Source organism: Castanea sativa, chromosome 2 (assembly GCF_040712315.1).
Source record: "Castanea sativa cultivar Marrone di Chiusa Pesio chromosome 2, ASM4071231v1".
Lineage (NCBI taxonomy): Eukaryota > Viridiplantae > Streptophyta > Magnoliopsida > Fagales > Fagaceae > Castanea > Castanea sativa.
In genome coordinates this window covers 20,157,914-20,167,953 of record NC_134014.1, presented here as the reverse complement: position 1 = coordinate 20,167,953, position 10,040 = coordinate 20,157,914, and the positions used below count along the sequence as shown (strand labels likewise).

Genomic DNA, 10,040 nt, shown 5'->3' with positions numbered 1-10,040 from the left:
AACATGAGAGGAAACTAAAATATCTTCTATTCTCCCACTTTTCTACTCTTTCACTTTTATATCGATCTAACCAAACGGAACTAAGTAACTATGACTTCTCAGTAAAGTTTGTTGTGTGTCTTTATATTAAAACCTCATCTTTCCTCTCTTGTGTGTGTGTGTTTGTTTCCTTTTAGAAAAAAAAAGAAGATATCAATAAAAAAAAACACAAAATAATATTGATTTCTTTAAATCAATCATTTATTAAAATGGTATTCAACATTCTTTTAAATCCCAAAAAATATTTATGATTGATTTTGTTGTACATTTTCCATTCTATATACAAAAATATTTTCAAAAATACAAATGTAAGTGAAATCTCGCGTTGAATAATAACGAGGATAATGAATGATTAATATAACATAGTTAAGTCTAATGCATTAAGTTAAGTTTTTAGGTCAACTGGCATCCCTATATGTTATATTAAACTTTCAAACCCAAAAAAAAAAAGCCTTCAATCTCTCATTATTCACAACCAGCAGCAGATTCCAATCGTTATGAGCAATAGGACTGTCCAGCGATTCAATGACCCGCCCAAACCAACTGGGTCCGACTGCCCTGAAGCCCAGCGGATGGACCGAAACCCATGGTCGGTCGAATTCGAGTATTTCTCTAACAAAAACTTATTATTCAGTTCAGGTAGCAGGTTAAAGGATTTAAAACCCATATGAACCAACTCAACTGCCTAGATTTTTAAACAAAAAATCACATGCGTTCTTTTAGTTTCAAAAAATTCTCTCTCTCTCTCTCAAATCCCTAACCCTAACCCTAGCCTCCTTGCTGTCATCGCCGCCAAGTTGGGAGCTCTTTGACCCATCATTGGATTTGGACTACCTAGGCCAAAACCAATTATTGGTGAAGCACATGATGCAAATAAGAGGTAACAATGCTTGACACCACGTAACATATTACATAATGATAGTGGCTATGAAAAAGAAAAACTACAGACCTGTTTTGTGTTGTGGGGTCTCACTCTCACCTTCAACTTTGATAGAATTTACTGATGCACGCCATATGTTTGTAAAAATAACCTTCCTTGTGAATTCAATTTCTAGAATTTTGTTTTTGAATCTCTTCAACCAATTTCAGAGAAATCAAATCACCAGAGAATCATAGAGAGAGCTTTGAAAGAAATAGAAAAGAAGTGCTGGAATGGATGCAGGGACAAAAAATTCCAAAGAGCATGATTTAGATTTTAGATAATTTAAGGAGAAGTCTTTCAAACACACCATATTATGCTTAAATTTCAGTATGTAACTAAAACACATTGCTCTTATGTGTAAGAAAATAAAATCTTTTACCTGAATGTGTCACACTAATTGATGAGAACTTTTTTGTTTTGATAATTCAATAGTTACAACATGAATTGAGTTACAAGGCTCTTGGCTAATAGATGAAAACTTTTTGTAACATGGATGTATATGAATAGCTACTACATTCATTATCTTCTAACTTTCTCAATTCCAGCTCAAACCATATGTATAAACATTTGCTTATATGACAACAAACGACAATAAGGTCTCATTTTTCTCGTCTCCCACAATATAATATCCTTTTGTTTTACTAAATCCTTTCCATGCATGTTATTTAGAACACAACTGACTGATGAATTTTCAGTGCACTGAAAAGTACATAATCCACCTCTATCCCTGGATGGTTCCGACTCAGAAGCCCCTGAAGTAGACTAGCAAAGGAAGGTCTCACTCTATGTCACTATAAGTGTTGGGAGACTTGAGGAGTCGCCATTGAGCATTTGAACTACTAATGCCATGGTGGGTCGGTATGCTAACACATAGTAACCCAATATGAATGCATCTCATTATTTCATTTCTTGAACTGTTCCCAAGTGTCTGGTCTATCAGATTTGAAGCTGTACCTTGAATCCAATTAGTCCATGCCTACAAGAAGTACATAAATTCATATATTGAAACTCCACACCTCACAAAAGAGCACCCTCATAAAGAGCCATACTTTGGCAGTTTAACGACATAAAACAGGCACACTTACATAGCTTAGAGGGAGTTCTACATCATCTGTATTGCAAAGCTAACTCTTCTTCTTACCACTCACAATCTCTAGAACTAAGACACCAAAACTAAAGACATTTGACTTCAATAAGTAGAGTGCATGTGATATATATTCCTGAGCCATATATCTGCTGTTTCAAAATGATAACTCAAAACAATCTCTACAGATTTGCTAATTGATAGTATCTCTATGTAAGAATTCAATGCTCTATGGCTTGAAATTTTATTAGGACTGGGATTGCCAGCCACTTGAAAATCAGTAACAAGTGATAAGCTTTAGGTTGAGCTTGGTATTTACAATGTCCCCACACGTTTATGGGTCTTGTCTTCACTTTGACCCGCATCAAATAGCCTTACCAGACCAAAATCTGAAATTTTAGGATTCATCTCTTCATCTAACAAGACATTACTTGGTTTGAGATCTCGATTTATAATCTTAAGGCGAGAATCTTCATGAAGTTAAAGGATTCCCACAGCAATGCCATAAATGATATTGTAACACCTTTCCGGATTCAGTTGGCACGCTTGTTGGGATATACAGAGGCATATATGATCAATTTTATGTTGTGGTATTACTATGAGTTATTACTGAGGAATACCAATACATTCGCAGTAAATTAAAGTCGTAACATATATAAATTAATCCAGGCTTCCATTGCCCACCAACTCATAAATAAGGATTCTTTCCCTTCCTTCCGAGGAAAAACCTTGAAGGCTTAGTAGACACCTATGTTGGAGCATAGCCACCAGCAGGATCTCATTCTTGAATTGCACTTCAGTTTGCTGAGGCCTGTCAGATAGTCTCTTCACAGCGAATTCTTGTTTATTTGGAAGTCTAGCCTGATAATGTATATGAGTAACAATAGTATGTCATTATGATTTCAATAGAGTTTGGGAGGTTACTCAACATTGGATGTGCATCAGAAATACTATATACTGTTTTTGTGTTATGTATACATCAAGGAAAAATTTATTTCATGAGACAATCAAATCCTTCATACATAGGTAAATTTACAAAGGCAATGTTTACACCACCTTGAACTCTAAACCAAATCCACCCTCTCCAAGCTTATTGGCATCAGAAACGTTATTTGTTGCAGCTCTTATTGTGCTGAAGTTGAATTGCAAGGTTTCCAGTCTTTTGATGGCATCATCATCTTGATAAAAATAACAAGCGAAAATGAGTTAGAGCTTTTTAACAAATCCTTTGTTATAGTTTTCAAAATATGCATCATTAAATTTTTATCGAAAAACTATATTACGGAGATTTGAGGTCATCTCTAAAATCTTAAACTTTTATTGTGAAACTGCATTTCCTCTGGGAACAAATTTGTTGTTCAATACAGAAAAACGGAATGAATAATTTGTTACAATTACGTGTTTCAAAAACATATCACACCACATTACTTTGAGGTGTATTACTGCTCTTGGTCAAAGGAAAAAATTATTTTATAAACACAATTACTTGAATCTTTTTGCAGAACTAACCATTAGATGAATCCACACTAATAATTTTCTTTTTTATTTCTTTACAAATAGTTACTCTAAAAGCAGTGCTCAATTATGTTGAATTCTTAGGAGTTACTCATTTCAAGAGTCTATGGTCCTTGATATCCCATAAAGTTGACATTCATTTGTTCTTATGATCTCCAAAGATCAGTAGTCCTGAACTGAAGGTTTCTCTCAAGTCTTTCTCCTTCAAATTCCTGGTTCACTAGGAGGCCCGGCTACCTCGAATTAGCCAGAAATCCTGTTTTCAGTCTTGTTGTGATCTTAGAGTTTGTAGTTGCCTCGATCATGGGTGGTGTTCGTAGTTTTTTTATTGAATCCAAACTTTTTCAACTGGTTGTAGAGGAAGGGGGACGGTATTTTTCTTTAAGGATTTTTGAGCGCTGTAGGTACTTCATGAAGTCGGTCTTCATGGGTAAGACAGTGGCACAATGGCTGATGAAGAGCTTAGAACAGTTAATTGTTGGGTCCAGTTCGAAGTATTTTTTTTCGTTCAGGGAAGGTGATTTTGCTTATACCCTTCAACGGAGCTCTAATTCTTTTGGCGTGTTCCTACGATTGACGGAACTTAAAGTGGGCGGGTCTAGGAGGTCCATTATTATTCCAAGCAGAGGCGCAGCTAAGAATGGATGGAGGGTGTTTGGGTTAGAGTTAAGGAAGATGTTGGAACTCGATAATTATGCGAATAAGTGGGATCGCGCACAAATTTGTGGCTCAAGACCTTAAGAATAATTCAAAGGATTAAATCTTCTACATCCTTTGCCGATGTGGTGCGTGGGCATGAGGTGCAGTCGAAGAAAAATCATTTTGAGAAGCAAAACCCAACATGTGAAACGTAACCCGTGAGCTTGGCTGGTCCGATGACTCTAGAAGATAGAGTTGCAGGTTCTCGGAGCAGTACAGAGGCATTTAATGTGGGTATAACAAAACCGGTAGGAATTCAAAGGAAATCCCAGCTGAATTTCAAATCAAAGGGGACTGAACATGCTTTTGGAAAATTTTGTGAACTGGGAAAGCCTGTGTGGGCAGGTAACAGCTTGACCATAGAAGTGATTGCAGAAGGAAAAAGGAGGGTGGCGTGGCATAAAGTTGGTCTGAGGAGTTCCTTATGTGTATCTAGAGATCAGAGGGAGCCTTGTGGTTCACGGGCTAATATTTGTTCTGTGGTGGGCTTAGATAAAGATGGGTTCCAAGTGGGCCTGCATGCTGAGCCCAATGGCCCAAGTAGGCTGGAAGTGAGTGTTAGCCCACCAAGGAGAAACCTGAGTCTCTTAAGTCTGAAAGATCAAGTTTTGGCTAAGTCCAAAGCAACATACGAAGCTACGAAGGCTCAGGATGCCATCGGGGTTGACTTCGCCCCTGCCGAGGAGTCACCAGAGCCATCGGAGAAGGTCGCCTCAGTGCGACAACCTGCTCCGACGACAGCGACGAGCGCGGCGACCCAAACCGAGACCAGTTGTGCCGGCCGACCGTCTCGCGTGGCGGACGGTGACTCTTTTTCCGATGGGTCTCGCCGGCTTCACCGCGAATCGGATAGGGCCGATATTGGCCTTCTTCACACCACGAGGCCTGATTTGGTGTCCGTTTCTTCTTCGAGCATTTCGGGGTTGTCCCGCGGAGACTATGGCAAGCGTTGCGAGTCTCTTTTCCGGTGGGCCTAGTGCCGCGAGTCTCTCGCTCACTTTGGGTAATGTCGAAACAGAGGGTGTAAGGTCTCGTTAAAGGTCTCGAGCTATCTACCTCTGTCCTAAGTCCACCGAGAGTCGGGATCGAGGCTAATCAATCGGTATTGGCTTTGCTCGAGGTCGAAATGCCTTACGCAAGCGAGGCCCCGGGGTGAAGCGGAGAGCTCTTCCCCTTGATGTCTATTAATCCCCGGGGGTGGTTCAGGATCGCTGAATTGAATAAAAATACTAAGGTGAGGAGGTTGGATAACACTTGGCGTGTCTAATCGTGTGGAAACAGACTCCCGCCGCAAGTCACGGGGCTTCCTTTGGGTCGACATGAGAAGAGGTGCATTATGCTCCTACAAAGACTTGAGACGGAGATCGAGGCAACCAAGCCGGTGCACAGGAAAGAGGTAGCTCACCGTAAAGTTGCCTCCAAGAATAAAGGGAAGAGGGAGTCGAGGAATTTGATTTCCTTGGTTAATTATGATGGACGATAGTTTTATTTTCCTTGATTGCTTGTTCGAGGGCTGCGTAGAGGGAGTTTTTTAGTTTTAATGAAGCTAAGAATGGTGTCATGGAATGTGCGAGGTTTGAACGATCGCGGAAGCGTTTGGTAGTTAGAAATTTATTACGGGATTGGAATTGTGATGTTGTTTCGCCTTCAAGAGACTAAACTCGCAGTATGGATTGTCATTGTTCTCAGCTTTGTGGAGTCAGCCCCTATGTAGATCGGGTGGCTTTGGATGCGGATCGGCTTCAGCCTGGTGGGATTTTGATGATGTGGGATAGGAGGGTTTTAGAAAAGTTGAGGTTCTAAAGTGGGTCAATTTTCCATTTCAATCCGGTATGTGGCCTTGGGGACGGTTTTATTCGGGGCTTGCCTCGGGGTTTATGGTCCGAATGATAATAACTTCGAGTGGGGCATATGTGGGATGAACTCGATTGGTATTCAAAGCAACTTTGGGAGCTCCCATGGTGTTACATAGGGGATTTTAACATTGTTAGGTTCCCAAGTGAACGGATTTGGGGCTCTCGCCTCACCCCGGCAATGGAGAACTTTTCCGAGTTCATCGAGGAGCTTAGCTTGATAGATTTGCCTTTGGAAGGAGGGAGTTTTACTTGGTCGAGTGGTTCGGATCAGCCTCGATGTCTAGGTTAGATAGGGCTCGGTTTCCCTCGATGGGAGGATCACTACCCTGGATGTGACCCAACGGATTTTATCTCGTCCTATTTCGCATCACTTCCCCATTTTAAAGGAGGTGACGGATTGTAAGGGGGAAAAGTCCTTTTAGGTTCGAAAACATGTGGCTAAAGTCGGATGGGTTCAAAGAGAGGGTTCATTCTTGGTGGAATCGATACTCCGTCTCAAAATTTCAGCTTTGTTCTTGCCAAGAAGTCAAGGCATCAAGGCGTATATTATTCAAGTGAACCGGAGGAGTTTGGAAATGTAGAGCGTCGGAAAAAAGAATTGTTGGAGGCTTTGAGATTATTGGACGTTAGGGAAGGGGAGCATGGTCTTTTCCGGGCGGGAGTTAGGTAGGTCGGGTTGAGATCCCAAATTCAGAATCTTCTCTTTGGAAGAGATTTCGTGAGACAAAATCGAGGATGCTTTGTATTAAGGGAAGGAGATAACAATACCAAATTTTTCCACAAGATGGCCAATTCCTGAGAAGGTATAACCATATTAGTATGTTGGAAGTGAATGGGGTTACCTATGAAGACGAATCCGAGATGGCCGACCAAGCCGTACAAGCGCTTTTATAAAAATTTGTACAAGGAGATCGAGGAGTGAGGCCTTTGTGGAAGGATTGGAGTTTGTTCAGATAGTAGGGCCGAGAGGGACCGGCTTGAACGAGGTTTGAAAAGGAGGAGGTCCTTCGAGTTGTCAAAGAGATGGAAGGAGATAAAGCTCCAGTCCCGATGGTTTCTCTCTCGGCTTTTTATCACCAGTGTTGGGAACCGTGGAAAGAGATGTCCTAGCCGTGTTTGAAGAGTTTTATCAACATAGTAAGTTTGAAAAATCTCTAAATGCAACGTTCCTAGCCTTAATCCCTAAGAAGAATGGTGTTTCCAATATTCGAGATTTTAGACCTATTAGTTTGGTGGGGAGTGTCTACAAGATTTTGGCCCAGGTGCTGGCAAATCGCATGAATGAGGTGTTGGATCGGGCCTGATATCCGAGTCTCGGTAACAGCTTTGGTGGGTGGTAGACGCGTATTCTGATTCAGCCTCATTGCTAATGAGTGTGTAGATAGTAGGTGAAAAGTAAGATTCCAGGGGTTATCCGCAAATTAGATATCGGGTAAGGCGTATGATCATGTGAATTGGGAGACTCTTCTTGATTTGTCGAGGAGAATGGGATTTGGGGTGAGGTGGTGTAGGTGGATCCGCACTTGCATATCTACAAAACCCCTGTTGTTTAATGGGACCCCGGCTGATTTTTTTGGGAGTTCGAGGGGGCCGAGACAAGGACCCGCCGTCGCCCATGTTGTTTTTGGTTTTGATGGAGGTTCTCGCAAGATGCCGCAAAGAGCCGAAGGGGCCGGTTTAATTCGAGGTTTTAGGCTCACGGTCAGACGAGGGGGAGGCTCGTGTATCGCATCTATTGTTGCGGATGACACGATTCTGTTTTGCGATGCCGATGAGGAGCGCATTCTTTATATTCGATGCTTCTTCTTTGTTTTCGTGTGCAAAGGATGTGTCTTAAGGTTAATGTGCTGAAAAGTGAGATGGGTCCTATTGGGGAGGTTCCTAATATCCATGTCTTAGCGCAGCTATTGGGATGCCGGATTGGATCTTTGCCTATGACCTATCTTGGTATGCCTTTGGGGGCGTCCTTCAAGTCCCCCTACTCGTTTGGAATCCTATCTTGGAGAATTTTCGAGCGTAAGTTGGCCGGTTGGAAGAAGTTGTATTCGTCAAAAGGTGGAAGACTAACGTTGCTTAAAAGCACTTTGTCTAGTCTTCCCACTTATCATCTCGTCGCTTTTTACCATCCCTACGCATGGCCAATAAAATTGAGAGGTTGCAAAGGGATTTCTTGTGGGGGGAATCCAAGCTTCATTTGGTGGGATGGGATAAGGTGTGTGCACCTTTGAAAAATGGTGGGTTAGGGGTAAGGAAATTAACTACCTTTAATAAAGCTTTACTAGGGAAGTGGTTATGGAGGTTTGGGATCGAGGAGACAAGGCTTTGGAGAAGAGTCATAGCCCTTAAGTTTGGGGAAGATTGGGGATGGAAGTCCAAGCTAGGTAGAGGGGCGCATGGGTGTGGCTTGTGGAGAAGTATCCGAACGGGATGGGAGGATTTCAAAGAAGAATACTTACTTTCGAGGTAGGGGTGGGGATAGAGTGAAGCTTTGGACCGACCATTGGTGTGGGGAGTCTCCTTCAGCTGTCTTTTCCGAGCGTGTATGGGATTGCATCCAATAAAGAGGCATCGGTGGCCTCTTCTCTTGAACTACTGGGGATCGAGGAGCGGAGAAGCTGGAATGTTCGTTTTATTCGGAGTCCTAATGATTGGGAGATGCGTGAAGTGGATGATTTTCTTCAAACATTGGGCTCCAATCTTCCTCACACCGAAAATGTAGATCGTATGCGATGGAAGTTGACAAAGAACGGGTCTTTGATATTCGTTCGTTTTACAATAAGCCGAGAAGCTCCGCGCCTATTATCTTCCCTTGGAAAGGGGTTTGGAAGGTTAAGGCTCCTCGGCGTGTCTCCTTTCTTTGTGTGGACTGCTGTTTGGGATAGGATCCTTACAGGGATAATTTGAGGGGAAGAGGGTTGGATTTTGTCGATTGGTGTATCATGTGCCGCTGTAATGGGGAGACGGCGGATCATTTGTTATTACATTGTGGAAAGGCTTCTAGACTGTGGAGTTTGATTCTTAGATCTTTTGGGTTTTCCTGGGTCTTGCCTAGATCGATTGCGGATACTCTATTCAGTTGGTGGAATTGGCTTGGAAAGCATTCGTCTAGCATTTGGAATTTTGCTCCTTTATGCTTGATGTGGTGTCTCTGGAGGGAACGCAATAGGAGGACGTTTGAGGACATGGAAAGCTCAGACGACCAGCTTTTGGCTTCTCTTAGTAGCACTCTGTTTGATTGGTCTAGGGCTTGGGGACTCACCTCTAGTGAATCTCTCCCTACGTTTCTTAGTTCTCTTATGTGTTCTTAGTTTTTTCTCCTCTTTTTTCTTTTTCTTTTTCTCTTCCCTGTGTACTTATCTCTCTGCCTTTTGTCTTTTGCATAAGGTAGTGTTTTTTTGAATGCACATATTTTTACCTATCCAAAAAAAAATGATCTCCAAGCTAACTGCTTAATGACTTCTAGCCTAAAGCCATTCTTTCTTCTACGCTGCACTTTGTCAATTCTTTAACATTTTCAACTTTAACAAGTAAATAGTGGAGCATATATAGCTTACTATTAACATTTTGCTTTGACTTCCTCTTCTGCAGAATTGCCCAAGCAAGCGCAATGACTGTCATTAAGCTGACAATTGGAACAACAACTGCATTAACATGCCGGTATGTCCTACTGGTCTCTGCAAGCCATAAGTGGGGTCAAATTAAAAACTGTTTGAACATGCAAAGTCTCAATTGGTCTGCAATATAATTAAGTTGAAATACAAAGGTACTGTTCCAATTTTGTTATTTTAAGGATATAAATATGTGACCCTTCATGAGTATAAGCCCATTAGACTAATAAATAGAGCCTTCTCTTTTTTTCCAAATTAATAACTAGAAATTAGAATTAAAACTAACATTTTTTTAATTATATGGTTTATTTTTAGTG

The 10,040-nt window shown here is 41.4% G+C and overlaps 1 pseudogene; it reads right to left on the bottom strand.

Moving 5' to 3' along the window:
• Positions 1–1,739: 1,739 nt before the first annotated feature.
• On the bottom strand, positions 1,740–9,767 carry LOC142625026 (cysteine-rich receptor-like protein kinase 26; annotated as a pseudogene).
• Between the last annotated feature and the right edge of the window lie 273 nt (positions 9,768–10,040).